Source organism: Gossypium arboreum, chromosome 3, assembly GCF_025698485.1.
Source record: "Gossypium arboreum isolate Shixiya-1 chromosome 3, ASM2569848v2, whole genome shotgun sequence".
NCBI classification, from domain to species: domain Eukaryota; kingdom Viridiplantae; phylum Streptophyta; class Magnoliopsida; order Malvales; family Malvaceae; genus Gossypium; species Gossypium arboreum.
The window spans coordinates 122,169,613-122,178,436 of NC_069072.1; the positions used below are offsets into that span (position 1 = coordinate 122,169,613).

Below are 8,824 nucleotides of genomic sequence, written 5' to 3' on the forward strand. Positions count from 1 at the left end.
TTTCCACTCAAAAATTTTAAAATTTTGTTTAAATTGATTTAAATTAAAAATGTTAAATTTGAATTGGTTTGTTCATATTAATTTTAGATTATTTTTATATAAAATAAATTTTAAAATATAATACATAAATATAATAAAATATTAAAATAAATATTTTCTAACAAATTAAAAAATATTTAAAATGTCTTTATACTTAAATAACATTAAGATAGTTGTAACTAATTAGCAAGCAAATGCATCTAAAATAGTAACAAAATTAACAACAAAATAAGAGATATACAATATCCAAACAATGACAACAAAACAACAGCACAATGGCAACAAAACAACAACAAAATGGCAACAAACAACAACAAACAACAGTTGAAAAGAAAGTAAGGGCTAGTTTGGGCCAACCCTAGGCCAAAAAAATCCTACCCGAGATCGGTCCCAATTAGAAAGCGAGTCTTATTTTTTGTCCAATATCATTTTTTTGGGCCTATAATTTTTTTCCTAAACCCTCCCAGTTTATAAAGTAAGCGAGGTTGGTCGCAAAGGCTTACAATCAAGTGGAGGGAGTTGATTTTCATGATGTTCTCTCTCTAGATGTAAAGCATATGTCCATTCCGACACTATTAGCTCTTGTTGTATCAACCAATCTCGAGTTAAAGAAGTAGTTAGATGTGAAAATTGTATTCCTTCACGGAGATTTGGATGAGGACATTTACATGTAGCAACTTGAAGGCTAGAATTGAAGGAAAGGAAGACCATGCGTGTCTTATTCAAAATCATTATACGGCTTGAAGCAGTTTCCTCGGCAGTGGTACAAAAAGTTCAGTTCCTTCATGTAGGTATTGGTTTCTTTTGAAGTAAGTACGACAATTGTGTTTATCTATAAAGTTTAAATGATGGATCATTTATTTATTTGTTGCTTCATGTTGATGATATGTTAATTGCGGCTAAAGATTCATTTGAAATTGAATGATTTAAAACCATGTTTAACTCTAAGTTTGAGATGAAGGATCTTGGTACAACCAATAAAATTTTAGAGATGAAAATTTCAAGAGATCGACACTCAAAATAGATATTTCTGTCACAACAGAAATACATTGAAAGGATTCTTGAGCAATTTAGTATGCAAGATTCTAAACCAATTAGTACTCCCTTAGTTGCCCACTTCAGACTTTCGACTTCAGATTCACCACAAACCGAAGATAAAGAAAGAGAAATTTTCTTGTTCTAGTACAATTGGAAGCCTAATGTATGCAATGTTTTGTACTTGTTCCGATATTTCATATGTTGTTAGTGTAGTAAATAGATTTATGGCCAAACTCTCAAAATTACACTAGCAAACTATTAATTGGATTCTAAGTTATTTAAGAGGGACTTTAATTACTTTTTTGGAATTTGGAAGATGTATAGAAGGTTTAATCGACTGGCTATGTAAATTTAGATTATTCTGGAGACCTAGAAAAAAGAAGATCTCTCACAAGTTATTCACCTTCGAAAATTGCATTATTAGTTGGAAAACCACCCTTCAAGCCACTACGGTTCTATTGACTACCAAAGCTGAGCACATGGCAATCATAGAAGCTGTGAAAGAAGCAATTTGATTGAGAGGTCTATTTGGGGAGTTGGTTGATAAAAATGAAAAAATTGTCGTATATTGTGATACTCAAAGTGTCATATGTCTCACGAAAGAAAAAAGCACATAGATATTCAGTACCACTTTGTTCGAAAGGTGATCACTCAATATGTTCAGATTCATAAAATCGACACAGAGAACAATCCAGTAGACATTATGACAAAAAGTCTTCCAATTTCCAAGTTCGAACATTGCTTAGACTTGGTAAGCATTTGACAAAGATTATGCCCCTAGCGAGGCTCGGCAAAAAAGGCTTTTCGAAAATATGAGTCAAGGTGGAGATTTGTGGAGTGTGCCTCGCATTTCAGACAAAACGGGATTGACATCAGAACGAGGCATAGCCAACGCCTCGACGACATGACACCGTTATCACGACGAGAAGATTCGTCACGTCCCAACAACATGATGAAGGGCGTTTCGATGAGGCAACATGCCACATCACAACATGGCGATGTATTCCCTACTTAACTAGGTTTCTCTTCTAATTAAACTCTGTTATATTTTCCCAGTCTAACTTTGATTATTTTAGTGATGTTTTAGTCATATTTGTACATAAAATTTAGCCTATAAATAGGCCTCTTAGCAACCCTAGATATTTTAGAATAACAGCAACAAATCAAGAGAGAGTTTGTGGGAATTTTGGGGAATCTTTATATTTTGGGTTTAGGTGTATTTGTTTCTCCATCTTGTACTTCCTTGTTTGATTTTTAACAGTTTTAGTGAAGTTTTCTTTACCCATGGTTTTTTATCCTTTTCGGAGGGGGGTTTTCCAAGTAAATATTTGTGTCCAATTTTCCTGAATTTCATTCATATTTGTTGCATAATTCAGGTTCGACCCAACAATCACCTTCTCCGACACCAGCCCTTAAAATTTCTCTGACAACTGCTCTTATTTATGCTTCTCCAATTACTTTTCCACCATCAACCGCCAGTCTTGAAACCTCTCCAACTTCCTCTCTTTCTACTTATCTCATGCTCCTGTTCAGTGGTAGAGCCACGTTGAGACCCAGGGGGGCCATGGCCCCCCCAAAGTTTAAATTTTTTCAATTTAGTCCTTTGTAAATTTACACAATGGCCCTCCCAAAAATATAAGTAGGCTCCTCAAGGTTTAAGATTTTTGCAATTTTCCCTTTGTATATATATTATAATCCTCCTAAAATATAAGTATGCCCTCCAATATTTTTATAGGATTAAAATAATATTAACAAATTTATTCTTGAGAAAATAAAGAGAAAATAAAGAGAAAATCTTCTTGAAGAAACTAAATTACTCATGATGACTTTTGAATGATATTTTGTTAAATAATAAATTGATATTTATTTAATAGTTAACTTAACATAATAATATTTTATAAGTAATATATATATAAAAGATGGAGAGACTTTTATCATTTTCTTCTTCATATTGGTGCTTAACAAGAAAAGAAGAAAAAAATTCTTTATCATTTTTCTCCAAATTTGAAGTATAAGGTATGTTTTTCTTAACTTTTCATAGATTTTGAATATTTGAAACTTGTTTTACATATATGTACCAATAGTTTTTTTATCAAGTATATTAAAAGTTGTCATTAAAGGATATTTGATGAAGCTTGTAAGCTTTATAAAATTAAGTGAAATGTGTATATTTTTGGATGGAAAATGATAAGGAGACAGATTCTAACTTCCTAGAAGTGTAAAAATGAAACAAAAATATTTAGATAATGTTATAGTAAATTTCGGCTAAATTGAAGAGGAAGAAGAAAGCTTTGGTCACTTTGTTTAAAATTATGTCAAATGATAGCTTATGAAGTAATGAGCATTTCTGTGAAAATAAAATGAAAAATAGTTAACCGAGTCAAACGATAGCTATTTCGTCTTAATTGTTGGAATACTGCTTCTTTTGAATATATTTTTATATGTTTAAATCGATTGCCATATTGTAATACTATTTTTTTAATCAATTATTTATATATTTAAATTGATTGTTACATAACATTTTTAATTTTAATTTAACCCAAAATTAATATCTTGGCTCTTCCACTGCTCCTATTTGTGATGACCCAGGTGAGTAAATCTATATCTATATAAATATATAAATATGCTCCTGTTTGGAGAAGAATTCACCTTTCTGTTTCATCATGTCAATCATTTCCATTAGTTTATTTATCTATAATACATTTTTGGAATAAAATCCAGTTTGGTTCAAATATATTAGAGAGAGAAAAAAAGGTTCAATATAGTGCCGTGGGGGCAGCACAAACCGACAGAGAGAGATGAAGGCATCATCAGCCTTGGAAAACCAAAGCATTGAAGACATAAAACCTGGAATACTAACGCCATTCAGCTAAACCCTCGAAATCTCTTTCCCTTTCATCTGAAAGCATTTTAGAGATCGTAAAGCATTGAGACTTGAGAGGCCCCCTTTCCCAAAGACTCTCACATCAAACCTGGAATACTAACGCCATTCAGCTAAACCCTCGAAATCTCTTTCCCTTTCATCTGAAAGCATTTTAGAGATCGTAAAGCACCTGAGACACGACATGCGAACATGTTATGGGTGAGATCTATCATCTCCCATCTTCCAGTTTCTCACTGTTCAAAGTCAGCCCGGTTGATCCATCCAATTCCTGTCCTCTTCAACCCCAGGTACCACCCGATCAGGTACTTCCTCAACCCAAAACTGGATATTTGCGCTGTTGAAACCTGCTTTCACCATCTGATGAGCAACATTATTGGCTTCCCTTCTAATCCTGCTGATCCTGCAGTGCATGAAATTTTTTGCTTAGAATAGTCGATCGACTATATAAGGTCTGATTAACAAGCATTCTTCTTTGTCTGATGCGAGGCGCTTCAAAATAGATGTTGCATCTTCTTCCAAAATGATGTTCTTTCTCTTTTTTTTTTTTTTTTCTGAAAACATAATACATTAAATAATTATGTTATATAAAATTACAAAACACAACTTTTCGCAATTGTAAGAAGCTTTCCATTATGATCAGCCACTTCCAATATTCTGCTTTTATGTAAATGTTTCTATATTTTATAAGTATAATATATGTAAGTTAAGAAAACAAATGCGGGGATAGCTCAGTTGGGAGAGCGTCAGACTGAAGATCTGACGGTCGCGTATTCGATCCACGCTCACCGCAAGTGTTTTTTAAATTAAACTGGGGTTCACCATCTTGGGCCTTAAATAAAATCCAACTAGCCTAAAAATAAAAAGACATAAGCCGGATAGCCCAAAGACAAAGATTAGTTTAGGACTGTCACTATTTTGCACTTAAACCCCTATTTTATAATTAATCCACAGCTAAAGCCCCTCCATAATAATCGCATGCCACATTTATGCAGCGCATACTTGGAAATGATGGATGCTATGAATGATCTCAACAATGTAAAGATATAAATTATAATGAGCTGTAAAATATCATCTCGGATAAATAAAATAATAATCTTGTAAAACTTTTTAACTATTTTTCTTTTGAAATTTTTTTCTTTTGGAGCAGGGGAGGGTATGTTTTTGATGTTTTATAAATGAAGGTGGAGTATTCGCAACATAAAATAAATTATCTGATCCTTCAATTTTAAAAAAAATATTTTAGTCTATAATTTTATTTTCATCTCTTTTAACATTTAAACTTGTTGTTTGTTAAATCACTCTATAATAGATAAAAACTTAACGTTTGTTAACTTTACTTATGTGGTATTCATGTGGTAATTCACGTGTATGCCATGTTAGCAATTATTATTTTAAAAATTAAAAATATAATTTTTATAATTTTATAATTTAATATTTTTAAATAATTTTTAAATAATTTTTAAAAATACTTAATCGCTGATGTGACGTCCACTTGTATTCTACGTTAGTAAAGTGAATAAACTTTAACTTTTCCATCATTTTAGAGTAATTTGACAAATAATGTAAGTTTAAGAACTAAAAAGACAAAAATTAAATAAACAACTAAAATAATTTTTTATAAAATTGGAAGCAAAATAAATCATAATGACTTTTGGTAAATGTTTTCTCTACTCCTCTCATTTTTCTTTTTACAATTACTATTTTATCTTTTAAACTTTTGCTATATATACAGACATTAAAGAATTATCTAAGCTGATTGAGTTTTAGTTCAATTGGCATGAACATTGCCAAGGTAGGAGGATGAGGGTTCGAATGCAATAGAGCGCATTATCCTTCTATTTATAAGTTAAGGAGTGACTATAGGTAGTTCTAGGCATTGTGTCACAAAGGTCAGATATGACCAGAACTTATAATAAGATTATTTAAAATAGATTATATTAATGAATTAATTGTAATATATTTTTATAGTATTAAATTAAAAATAATTTATGAGAAAGAAAAAAAATTGGGCATGGAGTAAAGTAGGGTTGTCTGTGTTGGACAATACATGATTACACACAACAAAAACACAATACAAATATAACTCAATACAAATACACAAAAATGTTCAAATTTATTCAACTGTTATAAATATTACTTTATTATGGATTCTATAACTCTCAAAGTTGTAACCTCCATTGTAGCAACTCCCAATGGAATTATGAGGCTTTTATATATTAATTAAGCCTCTATTTATTCTTTGTAACTTAAGGGATTGTATTATGTTAGAAGGTCTATAAATAGAAGCATGTATAAGGCTTGTAGAGATACACAATAAATGAAATAAAAAGTTCTCTTGTTTATCTTATATTGTATTACTTCTTTGTATAGATATTTTCTCTTTAGCTTGTTCTTTCCTTTTATTATTTCATAACACGTTATCAGCACTAGCTTCTACGAGTTCATAGTGAAGTTTACGTCATTTCGACTTTATATAATTTGCCCGTATAACTCCCATTAAACTATATACGGTATACGTATTTTCATAATTCTTTTATTTTATTTTCTAGATGAAATATTTGGTTTAGGTAACATTTGCACATTTATTTTTACAACTAAAACCTAATAATGATAACTATATATACATATTTAAAAAAAGATTCAATTAATGTAATTTGTGTTAAGTTATTATTATGACTATTCCTCTCTATGCCAATATTTGACATGCATATTATTATTTAGCAAATTTGGTATATATAATTGAATTATTTTACGATTGAGAATATTTATTATTTTACTAATATTTTTTTTTTATTTTTTGATTCAAGTGATTATAATGTCAAATCTTGCCAAACTTGAATTTGTGGCCTTAGACATCTCAGGCAAGAATTATTTGCCGTGGGTATTAGATGCAGAAATTCACCTAGATGCTAAAGGTCTAGGAAATACTATATTAGCAGATAAAGAAACATCTAATCAAGACAAGAAAAAGCAATGATTTTCATCTATCATCATCTACATGAAGGATTAAAAGTGAAATATCTCACTATGAAAGACCCTCTTGAGTTATGGAAAAATTTGAAAAAAAGATTTGACCATCAGAAAACGGTGATACTTCCTAAAGCTCATTATAATTGGATGCACCTGTAAGTGAATACAATTCAAAACTTTTCAAAATTAGTTCTCAACTAAAATTATGTGGAGAAATCATAACTGATGAGGACTTGTTAGAGAAAATATTTTTAACTTTTCGTGCTACTATTGTGCTCATGCAGCAGCAATACTGTGAAAAAAGTTTTAAAATATATTCTAAATTGATTTCATGCCTTTTGGTGGCTGAACAAAATAATGAGCTGTTGATGAAAAATCATGAAATTAGTCCCATTGGTTTTGCACCATTCCCTGAAGTGAATGTAGCAGTACACAATAATTATGAAAATAGAAAATATAGAGGTCGTAGCCGTGGTCGTGGACGTAGTGGGGGACATGGTCGAGGACGTATTAGTAATCATTATCATGGTGGTCATAACAATGATAATTCCAACAACCAGAAAAAGAATAACAATGAAAGACAAGAAAGAAATGGTCAAGATAATCCTTCAAAGACTGTTGAGAATATATGCTACGGATGTGGTATGAATGGGCATTAGTCACGTACCTGTCGTACGTCTGAGCATTTAGTGAAACTTTACCAAGCATCCATTAAAAAGAAGGGAAAGCATATGGAGACGAATTTTATATCCCAAAATGATGAAATGGAGGCAAAAGATAAAGATATTCACTATAATACTAAAACTGATCATGCCTACGAGGGTGATAAATTTAATTACCTTAATAATATAACTCACCTAGATGTGGCAGATTTCTTTAAGAATCATTAGAAAAATTGATGTTATTTTGACATTTTATATTGTTTTAAGTATATTTTATTTTCTCGTATAAAGAATAATTTATATATTTAATAAACATTTGCAATGTTTCTTATATTATATTTTGTTTGTTTTATGAAGAATATGAATATTCAACAAAATATCGATGGACCCAAAATCAATAGAGACGTGTGTCTTGCAATAGTGCTACAACACATACGATACTCAAAGATAAAAAATATTTTTCTCATTTGACAATGAGTAATGGCCATGTTAATACAATATCGGGTAGTTCAAAACTTATTGAAGGCTCTAGAAGAGCTATTATATTATTACCTAAAGGTACAAAATTTTCCATTGATGATGCTTTATATTCCACTAAGTCTCAAAGAAATTTATTGAGTTTTAAAGATATTCGTCTTAATGGATATCATATTGAGACTATGAATGAGAAAAATATTAAATATCTATATATTACAAATGTAAAAAAAATATTGAATATCTATATATTACAAATGTAAAATGTGGAAAGAAATACGTTTTGGAAAGACTACCTGCTTTTTCATCAGGTTTATATTATACACATATTAGTGCAATTGAGTCACATGTTACTACAAACTAGAAGTTTATAGAACCACATACTTTTACTATTTGGCATGACTGATTAGGCCATTTCGAATCTATTATGATGCGAAGAATCATCGAGAATTCAATTGGACACCCATTAAAGAACCAAAAGATTCTTGAATTTAAGGATTTATCTTGTGTCGCTTGTTCTCAAGGAAAATTGATTATTAGACCATCACCAGCTAAAGTTGGGATTGAATCTCCTGCATTTCTGGAACGTATTCAAGGTGTTATATGTGGGCCTATTCATCTACCATGTAGACCATTCAAATATTTTATGGTATTAATAGATGAATCTAGTAGGTGGTCACATGTGTGTTTATTATCGACTTGCAACCTGGCGTTTGTGAGACTACTTGCTCAAATAATTTGATTAAGAGCAAAATTT

At 30.7% G+C, this 8,824-nt stretch overlaps 1 non-coding gene across 1 annotated transcript; it reads left to right on the forward strand.

Annotated features, from left to right (window-relative positions):
* Positions 1-4,678: 4,678 nt before the first annotated feature.
* Positions 4,679-4,751, forward strand: TRNAF-GAA (transfer RNA phenylalanine (anticodon GAA)). Its single transcript has one exon. It is a non-coding gene; the product is annotated as a tRNA-Phe (tRNA).
* Positions 4,752-8,824: the final 4,073 nt, after the last annotated feature.